Raw genomic sequence first — 19,865 nt, forward strand, 5'->3', positions numbered from 1 at the left:
GGTCGTGGACTGTTTCCCTCTTTGAGGGTTTTAACCACGTCAACAATATTGGTGTATTGATCTGTGATCTCTTTGTGAGCGGTGTCCTTTGGTGTTCTGTCTGAGGAACTTACCCTATACATTTCTACATGGTATCAGAGCTATTTGAGGGCCACATCCATTGGTGATCCAAATCTGAAGCCGGTAGAACTGCATTCGACTGTCATTTCCTAGATCTACTATTACTGACTGCTTTAGGGCCGAGAGGACTGCTCTATTGTGTTAGGAGTATCTGTTTCAGTGAGGAACCCCTTTCGTTTGACGTGAAAAGGTTTCTGGTTTCCCTAGCTATGTCATTTTTAAGATATGGAGGTATACAATGTTTATTTGCAGTTATTAGTTATTTTCTCTTTGTTTATTTCGATTTATTTAGCTCTTTGTTTTTTTTTTATTATCGAATCTATACCTTTCATTTCTATGTATGCTCTTTGCCCTGCGACTTTGTGCGATCTGGGCAAATCAGAAATAGAAAGGAAGGATTTTTCTCATGCGTATGCTCTTTTCTGTCGCGCCTTAGTGTGATCTCGGAAAATCAGAAACATTGAGGAAAATATTTAGTTTCCGGCTAAAGCTAACTTCAAGCCATAAGGTTTGTTTTTTGTTTTTTTTTTTTTGTATGTCCGTGTTGGGTTTTGTGCTTTTTGTTTTGTAGGCAAAAAAGAGCTTTCTCAAGTAAGCACGCACCCCAAGCTTCAGTGACTTAAAAAAAAAAACCCCTTCCTCTTTTCCAAAAATTACTAACCTTTTAATCTAGCTCACTTGGTCGAAAGCTACTTTATGAGAATAGAGGTCTTGAGTTCAAGTCTTTCTTTTTATTGAGCTAATTAGATTAAGTTTGGAAAGGGGTGGATTTTTTTTAAATATAACATTATCATTCATTTCTGCACATTCCCGCACTTCGTCGGCATCTTCAACAACTTTTCTTCAAAAAGCCATAACTTCTTCATCTGGAAGCCGTTTTCAGAGCCGTTTTTTTTTAATCAGCGTAATTTTTCGAGATCTTTCCATTGAAACACTTAGTTTCAGCATCTATAGCTTTAGTTTCTGTTAAAATGGAAAGTCCATGCCAAGTTATTCTTGACAACACCAACTATTTCCAATGGTGGTCCTACATTGTGGATTTACTTAGAAGTAAAGGTCTTTACAGAATAGCCTCAGGCCAAGAAACCAAACCGAAAGATGAAGATAAGGCAGCCAAATGGGAAAATAGGCAAAATCAAGCACGTGGGTTGATAGGGATGTCTATTTCTCCAGACCTTAGATTCCATATCGTAGAATTTGATACTCCTAATGAAGCAATGAAACAGATCACTAAAGTTTTTGGAATTAAAAATGAACTTAGAGCCCATCAACTCGAAAATGAGTTGCTAACATTGGACCCCAATAATTTTTCTTCCATTGAATATTTTTTTGTCCAAGTTCAAGACCCTTAGACTTCTCTTGGAAGGCGTTAAGGTTAAGAAAGAAGATGGTAACCTTATCTATTACATTCTTACTAAGTTGGGACCAGCCTACTCTGTGTTTGTTTCCACCTTCCATTCTACAAGAGAAGCCTTCATTTCTCAAGGACAAGACTACAAGTCCCCTTCCTTTGATGCCTTTTGTGATTCTTTAATAAGAGAACAAGAAAAACTCTTACATCTTGGTCTTCTTAATCTTGGAAACTCTTCTAAGAAAGCCTTAGCCGCCCAGCAGTAACCAAATTCAAAGAATCCTAAGAAGTCGTATCTTAAAAAGAATGGTCCTAAACCAAACAAGGGTCCTAAGCCATTTCAGTCTCAAAATGAAAAATCATTTCAGTAAAATGATAAGGCAAATAAAAACAAAGGGAAGAAGACTGATAGACATTGCCACTTTTGTAATCGAGATGGCCACTTAGAATCCAAATGCTTTAAGAAGATGGAAGCCTTGGAAGCAGCAATGAAGAAGCATAACATCCATTTGGAGCACTCAACAACTTCAACTTCATCTTCAGCAATAACACTTTTTGCATGTGGTTGTCAAGCATCTCGGTCTGGATATACACTAAATGTATCTTCTTCTTCTCATTCTCATGAGTGGCTCATTGATTCTGGAGCTTCTTATCACATGGCCAAAAACAAAGCCATGTTTTCTTCTTTAAATGATTGTAACACCAAAAATATATATGTTGGTGATGATAGATCTCTTAGTGTTGTAGGGACTAGAACTGTTCATATAGACAATGGTCAATTCAATGATGTACTATGTGTTCCAACCTTATCCTGCAACCTTCTATATATATATCAGATAACTCATTAAGGTGAAGGTAAAATCATTGAATTTTCACCTCACGATGTTGTAATTAAGGACCTAAGGGATCCTAGACAGATTTTAGCTACTAGCATTGCTGATGATTCTACAAGGTTGTGTAAGTTTAACAACTTTGGGTCATCAAATCTTCCCTCAGTATTTAATGCTCATAATGATGAAGTGAGTAAACTTTGGCATGAGCAATTTGGTCACTTAAACTATCGCTCCCTTCAGAATCTATGTAAAGAAAATATGGTGACAGGTCTTCCAATGGTATCTTGCAGAGATGGTGTTTGTTCTGGATGTGTACTCGGAAAACATCATCGGGATAGTTTTGAAAAACGTGCCTCTTGGCATGCATCAACCCCTTTACAGCTTGTGCATAGTGATTTATGTGGTCCACTTCCAGTTGCTTCATTCTCTAGCTACAAGTATTTCTTAACTTTCATTGATGATTTCTCTAGATGCACTTGGGTATACTTCTTAAAACTCAAGAGTGAAGTATTTAACATGTTCTTAGCCTTTAAGGCCTTTGTTGAAAAACAATTTGGACATCAAATTCTTAAGCTAAGATCTGATAATGGCGGAGAATATGTTAACAACAAATTCATCAACTTTTGCACTGAGAATGGAATTCAAATGCAACATATTGTTCCATATACTCCACAACAAAAAGGTGTAGCTAAAAGGAAGAATCACACCTTAAAGGAAATGGCTAATTGTTTGCTTCAATCTAAAGGACTTAGTCTTAATTTTTGGGCAGAAGCAATTAACTGTGCAAATTACATAATAAATCGCACTCCTACTAAGGTTTAAAAGAATATCACTCCAGAAGAAGCATGGAGCTCAATTAAACCAAATGTAAGTCACTTTCATGTTTTTGGAAGTGAAGCATGGGCCCATATTCCATATGAGAAACATAAAGCTTTAGAACCTAAGAGTGAAAAATGTATTTTCATTGGATATTCTGAAGATGTCAAAGGATACAGACTTATTCCACTTAAGTCCAAAAATGTTATAATTAGAAGAGATGTAAATTTTGTTGAAGATATATCAGCCTACGAGCCTAGTGACGGATGTGCCACCTCTCTCTATCCCTTCTACTTCTGAAAATATTTCTTCTTCAGATGATGACAGTGAGGATGACAATCCTCCCCCACCTTCTCAGGATCCTCCTTCAGCTCCTCAGCTTCCGAAATGGGTCCATGCTACTCAGGATGCAGCAGGTGCTCTTGCCGGTGATCCTACAGATCAGCGACGTACACGTTCTCAGTTTGATAGAACCTCTTCTTTACTAGCTCAAGCTTCAGCTAATTATGATCCTGACAACTTTGCAGAAGCTTCAGGCCATCCAGATTGGGACGTAACTATGAATGAAGAATATCATTCATTATTGGCAAATGATACATGGGACCTTGTTCCCCTTCCAAAGGGACGAAAACTTGTTAGATGCAAATGGGTTTACATAACCAAGTATGGACCAAATGGAAAAGTTGATAAACATAAAGCTCGTCTTGTTGCTAAGGGTTTTTCACAAGTTGAAGGCATTGACTATACTGAAACCTTCTCCCATGTTGCCAAAATGAACTCTAGCCACCTTGTTCTTTCCCTTGCTGCCTCTTTCAAATGGGAAGTCAATCAGATGGATGTTAAATCTGCCTTCTTGCATGGGAACTTACATGAAGAAATCTATATGGAACAACCTACTGGCTTTATACAAACAGACTCTAGCCTTGTATGTCGGCTTAAGAAATCCCTTTATGGTCTCAAGCAAGACCCTCGAGCTTGGTATGCCAAAATGGATAGCTTTCTTTTAGAAACTAGATTTTCTAGGTGTCATTCTGACAATACTGTCTGTTATCACTCAGGTTTTTCCCAAAAGTCGTAAGAAAGGGAATAATGCCAAGGTAACCACAGACCAACCTTTTAAATACAAAATCTAGCCAATCTGTATCCAGAGAGGGCTCTCTCTTTATGATTTAGCTTTGTTTTTTAAAGGTATTAGGCTAGTTATGAAGTTCAAGGGTTTTGGTTGAGTTTGGGTGGTGAGATTCGATAGAACAGTGAGGTAAAACAGAATAGTTCAGTCCATTGGGCATGATGGAGTCAACGAAACAGGCTTTTCTGGATTTGGTTTCTTAATAGAGGATGGCTTCACAGAGCAAGGTAGTCAAACAGGGAACAAATAGAGACTAGAAATAGATGGAATGGGCTCAAATGGGTGAAGGGCAGTTAAGAATCCTTCAACATGTTGAAAGAGGGAAAATGAATGATTACTGATAAGGAGCAGTTAAGAATTCTTTATCAAATAATCAACATGAAAGAATCAGGAAACAGGAGCAATTAAGAGCTCACTGTTTATTCTAATTCTGAAGAAAACACAAAGAATAATAAAGACTGAATACAGAGTGCAATCAAGTAAATTCTGAAATTAACCTTTACTTTATCATTCAGATTATGAGACACAGATGATATAATAAACCAGGAAACTGTAAAACACAAGATATAGGGGACTTATTGATCCGGAGGTTGATTCAAGAATTCTGTGACAAGTCCTCTGCTTCAATTCTTCATCCAGTAGGCCAGACAACAGATGTTTCCAACAACTTTTTATTCCAAAATTCAGTATTACAACAAAGTCTAGGAAATCCACACACCACAGACTACCCTAATACTCCAATGGAGGGGGTATTTATACAACAAAATATGTACAACCTATATCTCATAACAGTTGCGAGATAATATCTAGGTTTAAACTAATAAGAGTTTACAAGTGAAATAGAAACAACTGACTCATGTTGTGCTGGAGGCAAGCCTTTAAGGTTCGGCTTGCAGTTGTCTTCTGCAGTAGCTTTGCGCTGACTGCCTGTCTTAAATGTGCTCTTTAATTTTGATCTGGCCTCTTTACTTCTGATCTGCTTTCTTTAATGCTCATCTGATACACTTTGACTTGTTTTGATGCTCTTTAATGCAGAACTGACCCCTGCACACCGTTTTCTGGCATTCCGCCCAAGATTTCCTTTTTCCAAGGGTAACGGTGTAACTATGGATAAACACCTACTTGTTTGGGATACTGGAGGTTGTTCTGCACCTTTTGTTTTATAACACTTAGCTCTTTCTGCGGTTGGTATGCTAACTTTCTGCGGAGATTGCTGAGAAGCCCTGGCAATTGATGCACTGATAGCCGTGTATTGAGAAAATTCACAGGTACCTGTTTTTTACAGAGGAAAACCGCATGGTGTAGTTTTTGAATGGCCGCGAGCTCGTCGATGGAGCCTTTTCTGGTATGGAGCCGGTCGAGAATGAACTGCGAACTCGGTAGATATCATGCTCGGAGCGTCGTTTGCAGCGAAAATATAGCAAAAAATGATATTTTACTCTTTTTATTCGACAAAAATGAAACTTGGCGGGAATTTTTGATTTGAAGGATGGGTGACGTCAGCGAGAGTACGGGCATATGACGTGGAGGTGACGTGGCGGTGACATCAGCAAATGACAGCTGATGTCAGTAGATGACGTCAGTGGAGGGTGGCGATAAGCGGTTTTGCCCACATCGCTTTTGGGGCTGAGCGGTTTTGGGCGAAGGGCTAGCGAACATGGCGGGAGCGCGACGCGTGGCGGAGGTACGGCGGAAAACCGCCGAGCAATCACGCGTTAAAATTCGACGATGAAGGGGGTTGCAGACCGTCGGATGGTCAGGCCCAGATCGGACGGCGGACACGCTGCAGTGATGGCGGGGAGTTAATGTGTGGGCCCGACCATAATAAAATAATGTTTTAAATGTAACGGGCGCAGTTTAATTGGTTCGCGGGGTGATTTGGTTACTTAATTAACCCGGATGGTTAATAAATCCCAGGAGCGCGGTGGAGGCTATTAACAAGTTCCAGATGAACTTGTTAATCCCTGTTAAATTGTAACTATGGTCATATTTCGACCGGGGCGGGAATATTACTATTTTTGGGATTTTTTTATGTATTTACATAATACGGGGTGGGTAACATTTATATGGGAGTTATATAATAAGCATGTTAATTGTTAATATGATTTATGAAATAAAAAGCGCTAAGTTACAAAACAGTTGTCTTTTGTGGTTTAAACTTAGGCTTTGCAGGGGAAAACGGGGTTTATATGAGAAATATGGCCATTTTCCTAAGTAAAAAATAGGAATTTACTTAGGCAATTGATGAAATGGAATGAATGGCTTGTGAGTGATATTAAGTAGATCTTAATATTTGAGGGGGGGAATTAGTAAGTGGCTGGGGGAAAAAAATGAAGGGAAGTTAGTTATGAAATCTGCCTCGCTTGAGCTGCATCAAAAGAAGTGTCTGGCATGGCACTTGTGACAAAAGTAAAAGTTAACACATTGAAAGACATGATCCATCACAAGTATCATTCTGCAACACCAATCTACCTACCCTGCCTACTTTGCCTAGCATTTTTTCTTCTCTTTACTTGGGTGCACTTGGACTAGCAAACCCTCATCAACTTTTCTTTTCTTTGCATGGTAAACCTACCTAAGTCTGCCCTTATTACTTCCAAGGGCTCAGATTAAACTGTTGAGCTCCTTTGCTTCTCTACCTATCTACTTATCTGCCAAGATTAAACAGTTTGGTCAGATTTTATTCTTTATCTCTAAAACAGGAAATTCAAACATGAAGTAGCCAAGATTAAGTTGTTTGGCCATTCATCAGTTGTGGCATAAAGTTCAACAAGCTGTACACAATGCTTTATTTACAGAAAATGAAAAAGTAGTGGCATTTTGGACTTGCACACTTTCCTGGTCTTTCTTTGTTTGGGGTTCATTTCTTCTCATTTTTTCTTTTGACCATTTTATTCTTTTTACCCTTTGATTTTTCTTTTAGGGCATACCCTCTTTACATTTTTTGATTTTTTTGATAATATGAAAAACCTTTGCAATAAGGAAAGGGATGAACATATTACAGAGCTCAACCAGTCAATCATGAAATATGACACCTATTGGTATAGGAGTATAACAGTGGCTCCACTTGGGGATGGCTTTCCCTGGTGGAAAGTCAAGAACAACAGGTCAGAGAGCCTTCTAAATAACTTTTGCTATGCTCTGAAATCTTCCTTTGCTGGTTGCTTTATTGTGTATATGACAGCACACTTGTGAAGCTTAGGGCCTTCTCTTCAGGCTTCAACTCCAACAAGTTACTACGTAATCAACATTTAAACATTTATACTTCCTCCTTGAATCCCTCTTTGAGCACCTTGTCTCTTGGGTAGGAACTTTTAGCCTTGGTCCTCTTATCAAAATCTTCTCAACCTTCTCCTGCACAACTTGAGATCTGACCTGAAACAAAAAAAGGTGCTGCAACTTTCAAACCAAATTAGTAAATCATCAAAATCTTGAGGCTTTTTGATTGGATTCAAACTTATGAGGATTTATATCATAATCTACTAAAACTGAATTAAATCAAACTGAAATCCTACCTACTTATTCTAATTAGCTTTCTGATCTCTGGTTAGGTAAAATGAAACAACCAATGCAACCACTCAAGCATTATATACATTAGTGACATTTTTTGCTTGTGCTTGTTGGTGTTTAAAATTGAGATCTTGCAATCAAATATAGCTTTGTTAACCTTTGAGAAGATAAGAAAATTCCTGATCTCCTTTGTTGAATCTAGAAACTGTACAAAAGGATCTTGTAAAATATATACACTACTCTTGAGCTAATTCAAACAACTGTACAAATGTTCTGGATAGCCTCCCTGCCATGGAATTGAAAAATTACTTTTGTTTTTATCACCCTGTACGTTTTCAATTGCTCTTTGTGATGATATTTCTGCTGTTTGTAATGTTTGTCTTGTAAAACCATTATCATCTTGATTTTGACCCTCATGGTCTGTTAATGGAGAAAAATTATGGTTACTTTCATGATCCAACCTGTCAGTTATTGGATCATAAAGAACTTGGAAGGATTGTTGCAACTTATTACATATAGGTTCAAATGGGATTTCATAGATTTCTACAAGTTGCTCCTCCTTTTATTTAACATTTTTACATGATTCAAAACAAAGAGGCAAGGAATCACCTTGGATCGTTTGATCATTCGTTTCAGTTTCCAAGTCTTCTTCTGCAACCTGACATTCAATGGCATTTTGGGGCTGCAAATCTAGATATGATAAGTCTTGAACAAAGATTTGATTGCCCTCTAGATGGTTAATATCAAGACTTGTTGACATTTGATTTCTAATTGCATGATAGTTATCTCTGATAAACTGAAATGAATCAAAACAAAATGGTAAAGTTCCTTCACTGATTTCAAAATTTTTTGCACTTTCCTCCTCATCCTCATAGCTGAAATGAACAAGCTGATCACTACTTTCAAGCTGTTGAACCTGAATTTCCTTATTCCCCAAATTAGCTTCTGATTCCTCTGCAAGGTTAATTTGGATTTGAGAAACATAATCATCATCATATTGATCATATTTGGGTGAATCATTAAAAGAAGTAATGTTATCAAATGCACACATTAGATCAGGAGATTGCTCCTCCACATATTGCTCTATGAATCTATCTTCTGATCTATGGTAGATCGAGTTGGTAGGAATTTGTTCATGAATATCAACCTTTTCCTTTTGTGAAGCAAATGTGTCATGGTGATTTTGAACAAAACATTCAACTTTCATTGTGATCTTTTGCATCATTTCCTCTACTTTCTTTATCAAAATGTCGAGTTTTTCCTCTTTCTCTATTTTCAACTTTTCTTTTCTAATTTTCAGATTAACCTCTACATCCACTGCCATGTTCTACATCTGTTCCATAGTTGAGGGGTTTCTTTCTCTCAGATGAAATTCTATCTCTGAATCAAATGCTCTTGGGTAATGCAGTAGAGCTGAATCAGGGGGAGGTTTTATATTTGATGGTATTGAATGATAGATTTGATTAAATCTGTCTGAAAATTGTTGTACTGTTTCATCTGGATGTTTTTTTAACTGATTATACTCTTCTATGATCATGAGAATATTGACTTTGATTATCCATCTATCAAGGAAGAGTTTGAGAAACTGCCCGAGATTTGAGATGCTTGCCTCAGGCAGGGTTTTGAACCAACTCTTGACTTTGCCTTGCAAAGAAAGAGAAAAAAGCCTAATATTAACATCCTCTTCATCTACTTCAAATAAATTAAGATAATCTTCAAAAACTTGGATATGTTTTTGGGCAGTGATACCATTCTCTCCATCAAACCTAGGGAGATACTTAGGATAATCGTTAGGGAAAGCATGGAGTGCAGGAGGCAAAATGAGTGGTTTATACCTATCAGGAACTTTATGAGGTACCGGAATATGTTCAGGGAGTGGATGATTAGTCTTAATTTTTGGATTCTCCTTAATTGAAAAATGATCTTCAAAAGAATTAGAAGACTGTTGTTCAAATGTGTAAGGAGACTTTGCATCTACATTTTTCAAAGGAAAATAATAAAAATTTAATCTAAAATCATCTCTAAAATACAATATACATTGAAAAATCTTATCAATGAGAAAGAACATAATGTCTTGGATAACAATCCAAGTCAAAAGCCTGATCTTTTCATACAGTTCTTTCAGGTTCATTTCTCCAGTGGAGTCTTGATTGTGAAATTGATGTGGAGTCGCCAGGTGGATGATTTTAACCTTTGTGTGTCTGATCCCTGTCCACCATCACAGATCAGATCTGAACCTGTAAAACAGTTCTAAAGACAAGGTTTAGTTCTCTAGGAAACCAAATTTTGAGTTTTTTATGATTATTTTGTTTTTTTATGAATTTTCAAAACAACTTCTATGATTTCTTTAAGAGGCTTTAGATATGAGATTTAAACTTTCTTAAAGACTTTATTTGACAAGGGAAATTGATCAAGTATTTAAAACCAAATGTTTAATACCTAAACTAGACTGGAGATAGACTGAAGTAGCATTCATTTACTTTTGCAATTGCAAAGCAAAAAGCATTTCAAAGGCTACCTGGCTAACTTCAAGCTCCGTCTGTAGCTTATGAAGTAAACAATAGTAACAAATAATTATTCAGGTCCCCAGTGGAGTCGCCAATGATGTTATCACTCAGGTTTTTCCTAAAAGTTGTAAGAAAGGGAATAATGCCGAGGTAACCACAGATCAATCTTTTAGATACAGAATCTAGCCAATCTGTATCTAGAGAGGGCTCTCTCTTTATTATTTAGCTTTGTTTTTTAAAGGTATTAGGCTAGTTATGAAGTTCAAGGGTTTTGTTTGAGTTTGGGTGGTGAGATTTGATAGAACAGTGAGGTAAAACATAATAGTTCAGTCCATTGGGCATGATGGAGTCAACGAAACAGGCTTTTCTGGATTTGGTTTCTTAACAGAGGATGGCTTCACAGAGCAAGGTAGTCAAACAGGGAACAAATAAAGACTAGAAATAGATGGAATGGGCTCAAATGGGTGAAGGGCAGTTAAATATCCTTCAACATATTGAAAGAGGGAAAATGAATGATTACTGATAAGGAGCAGTTAAGAATTCTTTACCAAATAATCAACATGAAAGAATCAGGAAATAGGAGCAATTAAGAGTTCACTGTTTATTCTAATTCTGAAGAAAACACAGAGAATAATAAAGACTGAATACAGAGTGCAATCAAGCAAATTCTGAAATTAACCTTTACTGTATCATTCAGATTATGAGACACATATGATATAATCAACCAGGAAACTGTAAAACACAAGATATAGGGGACTTATTGATCCAGAGGTTGATTCAAGAATTCCGTGACAAGTCCTCTGCTTCAATTCTTCATCCAGTAGGCCAGACAATAGATGTTTCCAACAACTTTTTATTCCAAAATTCAGTATTACAGCAGAGTCTAGGAAATCCACACACCACAGACTACCCCAATACTCCAATGGAGGGGGTATTTATACAACAAAATATGTACAACTTATATCTCATAACAGCTGTGAGATAATATCTAGGTTTAAACTAATAAGAGTTTACAAGTGAAATAGAAACAACTGACTGATGTTGTGCTGGAGGCAGGCCTTTAGGGTTCGGCTTGCAGCTGTCTTCTGCAGTAGCTTTGCGCCGACTGCCTGTCTTAAATGTGCTCTTTAATTTTGATCTGCCCTCTTTACTTCTGATCTGCTTTCTTTAATGCTCGTCTGATACACTTTGACTTGTTTTGATGCTCTTTAATGCTGAACTGACCCCTGCACACCGTTGTTTGGCATTTCGCCCAAGATTTCCTTTTTCCAAGGGTAACGGTGTAACTATGGATAAACACCTACTTGTTTGGGATACTGGAGGTTGTTCTGCGCCTTTTGTTTTATAACACTTAGCTCTTTCTGTGGTTGGTATGCTAACTTTCTGTGGAGATTGCTGAGAAGCCCTGGCAATTGATGCGCTGATAGCCATGTATTGAGAAAATTCACAGGTACCTGTTTTTTACAGAGGAAAACCGCATGGTGTAGTTTTTGAATGGCCGCAAGCTCGTCGATGGATCCTTTTCTGGTCTAGAGGCGGTCGAGAATGAACTGCGAACTCGGTAGATATCATGCCCGGAGCGCCGTTTGCAGTGAAAATATAGCAAAAAATGATATTTTACCCTTTTTATTCGACAAGAATGAAGCTTGGCGGGAATTTTTTATTTGAAGGACGGGTGACGTTAGCGGGAGTACGGGCAGATGACGTGGAAGTGATGTGGCGATGACATCAGCGAAGGATAGCTGACGTTAGCGGAGGGCGGTGGTAAGCGGTTTTACCCGCACCGCTTTTCGGGCTGAGCGGTTTCGGGCGGAGGGCTAGCGAACATGGCGGGAGCGCGACGCGTGGCGGAGGTACGGCGGAAAACCGCCAAGAAATCGCGCATTAAAATTCGGCGATGAAGGGGGTTGCAAAATGGATGCGGACCGTCGGATGGTCAGGCCCAGATCAGACGGCGGACGCGCTGCGGTGATGGCGGGGAGTTAATGTGTGGGCCCGACCATAATAAAATAATGTTTTAAATGTAACGAGCGCAGTTTAATTGGTTCGCGGGGTGATTTGGTTATTTAATTAACCCGGATGGTTAATAAATCCCAGGAGCGCGGTGGAGGCTATTAACAAGTTCCAGATGAACTTGTTAATCCCTGTTAAATTGTAACTATGGTCGTATTTCGACCGGGGCAAGAATATTACTATTTTTGGGATATTTTTTTTTATGTATTTACATAATACGGGGTGGGTAACATTTATATGGGAGTTATATAATAAGCATGTTAATTGTTAAATATGATTTATGAAATAAAAAGCGTTAAGTTACAAAACAATTGTCTTTTGTGGTTTAAACTTAGGCTTTGCAGGGGAAAACGGGGTTTATATGAGAAATATGGCCATTTTCCTAAGTAAAAAATCGGAATTTACTTAGGCAATTGATGAAATGGAATGAATGGCTTGTGAGTGATATTAAGCAGATCTTAATATTTGAGGGGGGGAATTAGTAAGTGACTGGGGGAAAAAAATGAAGGGAAGTTAGTTATGAAATCTGCCTCGCTTGAGCTGCATCAAAAGAAGTGTCCGCCATGGCACTTGTGACAAAAGTAAAAGTTAACACATTGAAAGACACGATCCATCACAAGTATCATTCTGCAACACCAATCTACCTACCCTGCCTACTTTGCCTAGCATTTTTTCTTCTCTTTACTTGGGTGCACTTGGACTAGCAAACCCTCATCAACTTTTCTTTTCTTTGCATGGTAAGCCTACCTAAGTCTACCCTTATTACTTCCAAGGGCTCAGATTAAACTGTTGAGCTCCTTTGCTTCTCTACCTATCTACTTATCTGTCAAGATTAAACAGTTTGGTAAGATTTTATTCTCTATCTCTAAAACAGGAAATTCAAACATGAACTAGCCAAGATTAAGCTGTTTGGCCATTCATCAATTGTGGCATAAAGTTCAACAAGTTGTACACAATGCTTTATTTACAAAAAATGAAAAAGTAGTGGCATTTTGGACTTGCACACTTTCCTGGTCTTTCTTTGTTTGGGGTTCATTTCTTCTCATTTTTTCTTTTGACCATTTTATTCTTTTTACCCTTTGATTTTTCTTTTAGGGCATACCCTCTTTACATTTTTTACATTTTTTTGATTTTTTTGATAATATGAAAAACCTTTGAAACAAGGAAATGGATGAACATATTACAGAGCTCAACTAGTCAATCATGAAATATGACACCTATTGGTATAGTAGTATAACACTGTCTACACCAAGAAAGTGGGCAAGTCACTTATGATTCTTGTTCTTTATGTTGATGATCTTATCCTTACTGGTAGTGATCCCAACCTTATAAACCATGTGAAGTCCAACCTTAAAAAGAAGTTTGAAATGATAAACTTAGGACACTTGCATTATTTTCTTGGTCTTCAAGTCTTGCAATCCAAGGAAGGTATTTCCCTTTCCCAGTCCAAGTATGCATGTGATCTTCTACGCCATTTTCACATGGAAGACTGTAAGCCAGCCCCTTCTCCCTTTCAGTTTGGAGCCAAACTTTCAATCACTTGTACTTCCCCTGAAGTTGATGCTACCTTATACCATCAATTTGTAGGAAAACTTTTGTATCTGACCCATACTCGTCCTGACCTTTCCTTTATTGTTGGCCTTATTTCTCGGTTTATGCAAAACCCCCATGAAAGTCATTGGAAAGTAGCTAAGAGAATACTTCATTCTGTTCGAAGTACAGTTCAGTTTGGGATTCATTACAGTGTAGAAGCATCTCCTCTATTGGTTGGTTTCACTGATTCTAATTGGGCTGGTGACCCTGATGATCGGAAGTCTACTGCAGGTTATGTGTTCACTCTTGGTTTAGGACCTATTACATGGGCTTGCAAGAAACAAAGTGCCATTTCTCTTTCTTCAGTAGAAGCAGAGTATCGTGGTGCCGTAGAAGCTAGTAAGGAAGCCCTGTGGCTTCGTCAGATCCTGTCAGAGTTTGGCTTTCAGCAGCAACATCTGACTACACTTTGGTGTGATAATCAAAGTGCCATTCAACTATGCAAAGATCCAGTCCAACATCAGTGTAGCAAACACATTTAATTGTACATGCACTTCATCAGAAAGCTCCTTCACGACCATGTTCTTGAAGTGCAATATTGTTCAACAGATGATCAAGTTGCAAACATCTTTACAAAGGCTCTCATAGAGGCGAAGTTTACTAAACTTCGATTTATGGTTGGAGTTCAGGAAGTTGTCACTAAGGGGGGATAGGCTCTAATGCCTACTTCCTTCTCCTATTGTGTCATATTTGTACATCCTTCAATCCTATCCCAAGTTGTTCTTAAGGGGGGATATTAGGATATTCCGACACATAGGAAATAGTTAAGTATAACTTGGTCTAGTGTAGAGTTAGGTAAAGTGTGTTTCTTTACTATGTACTTTTGTAACTTACAATCTAACGGTCACGATATGTAGTGATCCAACGGTTCATTCTCTCCTCGGTATTACCGACACTTGATCCGTGGCTTAACCCCCGATTGGTCCATGATCTCTATTTAAAGAGCATGGAGGGTCATTTGTAGGGTAACCATTCATGAGAGAAGCTTATGTAAATTTTCATTCTTTTATTAACACATTGCCTGAAGTGGCCGCGTTGGCTCAAGCCATGGACTGTTTCCCTCTTTGAGGGTTTTAACCACGTCAACAATACTGGTGTATTGATCTGCGATCTGTTTGTGAGCGGTGTCCTTTGGTGTTCTGTCTGAGGAACTTACCCTGTACATTCCTACACATCTTGTACAATCTTAAAAACAAAGATTCTATTCACAACAAGTTTCATATTGAATACTTGCATCGGTGAGTACATGACAAACTTGTAGACAAACTTGAATGACAAACTTGTACATTCCAAAAGTCCTTGAACATGTGGACTTATAAACAAGCCAATACATAACATCAATGAAAAACACATACTTGTTGCACATAGTGACAATTATTGTTCACTTTACAAAAGTACCCAATAGGTAAACAACAATAAGTAATCACAAATTTACAAAGCAACTTTACAAACAAGTCTACCCAATATTTGCCTCTCCTAGGCTTATGGGTTCTCTTTTTGCATCATCTTTGCCTTGAAGGTTTCTTAGGATTGTTGTGAGTCCTCTTTGCCACCTCTTTCTTCCCTTGCATTAGGTTGCACAATCTCTTTTCCCTTCTTGGAATGAAGCTTTGGATGTAATTTCCAACATCGTTCATTGCCATGCCCATGCATCTTGCAATGGGTACAAAAGAACTTTCTCTTGCTTGCCGACAAAGAAGTCCTCTCATGTGAAGGAGAATCATTATGCTTGATTCCTAGAATCTGATCCATTCTTTTAACCATTATCATGTGTTTCTCACAGATAGCCACACAATGGTCAAATGCATCACAGAAAGTACAAGGGTACTTATTCCACAAGTAGTCAAAATTACCATGCATTGGAAAACACCCATGAGGATTATACCTGTCTCTAGGGCTACAACTTTGACGGAGTGGAGTGGACGATGACATACATGGTCCCTTCAAGCATTCATCTCACTTGGGAGACAAATGAACATTGTCACAAGGTGGTGGTGACATCTCATCCTTAGATGGTTGATGTGCCTCAAACCGTTTAGAGCATTCTCCAAACTGCCTTTGACCATATCCCAATCCTTGATACTTTGGTCTCTCCTCAACCATGATTGGATTGGTGATACCTTGGCCATTTATGTCGAGGCCTCCTCCTTCATAACCCATCTTGGAAAGCAACTTCATACCAATACCTTTGGTATGTTGCTCAAATGCTACAAAAGAGGTGTTATGCACATAAACAGAAGGAATTGTACTTGAAATTCTTATTACCTCCTTAAACTTGTCATTCATCTTTTCAGCTTCTGATGATGACGATGACATTACAGATGACTCTAACCACCCACTCTTATCAACTGGAATATGGTGAGAATCTTGGAGATGCTTTCAAAATGCACATGCATCATCTTCCTCATATGGTCCATAACCATTGTTTGAACCATGACCACATACTGGTTTCATTCTGGAGGTTTCTTTTGTTGTCACAGGAGTGGAACTTTCAGCAACTTGTTCTTCTAGCACATGTTGCAACTGTAGCAACTGTAGGCACATATGCCTCTTCTCCTCTTCAATTATCTCTAGCATTCTTCTCAACTCAATGTTCTCCATACGAAGAGCCAAATTTTGCTCCTCTAGCTCTTGGAGACTCTTTTTGCCCATTCTTGCAACTTGGTCAGATGAAGCTCTGATACCAATCTGATCTGAAAATGGAGGAGGTGTATTTTTCCTCTTCTCCAAAATCAAACAAACAAATAAACAAGGACCGTTATGATGCTTTGCAATGTAATAATGGGTCTTGACACAAAACAAGTTTTTTTTTCAATGTCTCTTCAAGTCATGAGTTAGTCTTCACATGTAAACTTAACATAAGAAACATAATATCACATAACTCATACAGGCATCATGAAGAACATAACAAAGGATTTGTTGATGGAATTCACCCCTCCTGGGCTACATCTCCGGGCCTACCAACATAGCTAGACCGCTCCATATATTCAGTGTAAAAAGGAGTACATAAAAGTTTGTTGGTGAAAACATGTGGCTATTACCCCTACAAGGTAATGTTCTCTTGCAAAGAACTCTCACATAAAGTAGCAATACAAGGCATCTCCTACAAATATCCTATACTCCAACTGAAATGAGCTTACATGAGCATATGAGCACTTCAATTCCACATTGAAGAGCATAAAAAAAACTTCCCTCAACATGACATAATGAGAAAAGTAAACCTGAGTTGAACCCTGCATATAAAAACAACTGTAGTAGATTTCTGAAGGTGAGAAAACTCCTACCATGCCTTCTCCATGCTCAAACACCTTCTAGAACTACTTCAAAAACCTGATTGATCCATACACCCTTGGTCTTCAACCTGCAAAAAGACTCCTTATATGTGCTCAAATCAGCAATTATAGGTCACCATTAGATCCAGAATATCCAAAAACCCCTAGGTAGACTCTTCTTGAGCTCAATTTGGTCAAAAACTCAAAAATATATGGCTCTCCAAGCTCTCCCATGAGTTTTATTGTTAATTGTCCTACAAATCAGACCAACAATCTAACTGTCCTACAAATCTGCCTTGTTTTTCGCTAATGAGGCAATAAATCTGCCCTCCGTTGATGAAATTTATTGGAACTTTAAATTATCCAATAACCCCTTAAGACCAAAAATTCGGGTCATATGTCCACATAAGGTCGCGGGCTGGGCTTTAATGCCTGCCCCTACCAGCCTAGCCCTTAAAACTCGGGCGTGTAGCCTTATCGGGTGCCATGGGACCGAGGGTCGGGCCAACGGCCCGCCCTTCCCTCCAGGCCCCTTAACTCTTGTGTATTTTTCACATGGGTGGTCATAGGACCTTGAGGTTGGCCCCCTCTATAGTGCCTTCTGCCCAGCTCTGGTCTTGTGTGGTGGCATATGCCCATGGGGTTGGAGCTTCCGTCTAGCCCTTCTCCATTGGTGCCTTTCTTCGGAGCTTGTGGTCTCATGGAGGGTCAAGTGACTAGGGGCCAGAGCTGGTCCCTAAGTCCTCGCGTCGTTGGTGCTTTCCATTTAACGTCGAGGTCATGTGATAATGTTGTGACCAAGGGTTGGGGCTGGTAGCCCGACCCCTCCTCCCAAATAACGCCAATTGAAAACATAAATAGAGGTTTACTCCTATGTTTAATAATAACCACCGCTAGCACACTTGGTAGAGTACTCCATTGATATTCATGAGGTCAGGGGTTCGAAACTCTCAGTCCTCAGTCTAGCCATACCAAAAAATTTGACTGTCCCCGGGGTGCCATATGGCACCCAACCATTGGTCCAAATCACCAAACCATCAACCAATAACATTCGACCATGTGCCAAAATTGGAGGATGCCACTTTTCAGCTTGTGATTGGCCCAAGGGTACACACAGTCACCCTACTGACTTAGCTATATGGTCACCTAATCAATTGCCCACTCAACAAACCTAGTAAAATTTTAGTTGTTGGGCCAAATGGTCGTCACGCGATAACTTGAGCATACGGTGTCAGATTGAGGTGAAACAAACATCGTTGGATTTAGAACAATGAGCACTTCGACTTGATGCTAGTTTCAAGACTTTCTAAGCACTTTAATTTTTGAGCTAAAATTTGATCATTTGATCACCAAGTGATCCAGATTGGATCATTATATTGTTTGTCATCCATATTGATACTTTTAGAGTGGAAAAAGTGGAGGAATCAGATCACAAGACCATTTTTACTAGCGGGACTCAGTTTGACAAACTAGGGTCTGAAACCTTCCAAGAGCATTTTAAGGCATCAAACAACGTTTTTTGGGGGTAAAATTTTGTCACTATAACACCACACCTTTTTTCTCATATCCTACACATAGAGAATTTTCCAACATCACTAGAAATGCCTCAATTAGAGTTTGTATGCAAAAGTTATGCCTCTTAGAAGTTGACCTTTATGTTTTCACCACCATAATTCGAGAGGATGCCACGTCAATCCCCATTATTCATGGAAAATGGCTAGCCATGTGATTATGATGAAGAAGGCTCTAGAAGAGTCCATATTGTAACTCTAGCTAATAGCTGAGGAAGTCAAACCTAACTACTAGTAGGCTATTAGGTTGTGTTATAATTGGGTCACTATGAGGAAAAGGGGTTCCATTATGTTCAAGTGCATTTGTTTCATGGATGAGCAAAAATAACCAAGAAGGATAGGAGATAAAGCACACAGAGAGGATTTTTTCATGGTAGTAGCCCACGAGCCACAAACCATACTTCTTTGTACTCGCATCCATTTTGTATTCAAAGAAAGAGAGCAAAGTGACCTCACATTCTAGTTGGGTTTTCTCCTAAAAGGGCTTCCCAAGTCATATCTTGTGTCAATCATGGTTTGTGAGATTTTATTTCACTATTCTCTATTTTTCACATAATTTTAATTTGCATGCATATGAAAATAACCTTGATCTATGGATCAATAAATCTAAAGTAAAATAAAACCCTAATAATGTAGATTTTGGATTTTTAATATAGTTTTATCATATCTATTGTGACAAATTGTCTAGTGGAATATCCAAAACAGTTTACATATTATATTAGTATTAGAGCATGATTCTTTGGGTATATTGTGGAGATTTGCAAGGGATCTAGATCGGCTAAGCCAAAAGTCATAAAACCCTAATCATGGTCGGTGAATCTGTGAATAACCCTCTTGATCCTCCCAAGGAGAGGTTTTCGTGGCTTGAAGCACACGTCGCTGATATAAACTATAATGTAAATCTCCTCATGCCGTCCATGAGAAATAAGCTTGGGATATTTTGAGAAGATGGGGGTTCTAATGTATAGGACATGTCAAAGGGGAGATCAGGATATCGGGAAGAAATAGATAACCGACTGAAGAAAGGAACCGAAAAATATCAACCCAGTTCAAGTGTTATGAATCATTCATAGTCTCTATTCAAAATGGAAGTGGAGATTGATATCAAGTCATACCAAGGTGAGATTGAGACTCTAAAGCTAAATCACTA

The sequence above is a fragment of the Pinus tabuliformis genome, chromosome 7 (genome assembly GCF_031772625.1).
Source record: "Pinus tabuliformis cultivar Carrire ecotype Pingquan chromosome 7, CPIR1, whole genome shotgun sequence".
Lineage (NCBI taxonomy): Eukaryota > Viridiplantae > Streptophyta > Pinopsida > Pinales > Pinaceae > Pinus > Pinus tabuliformis.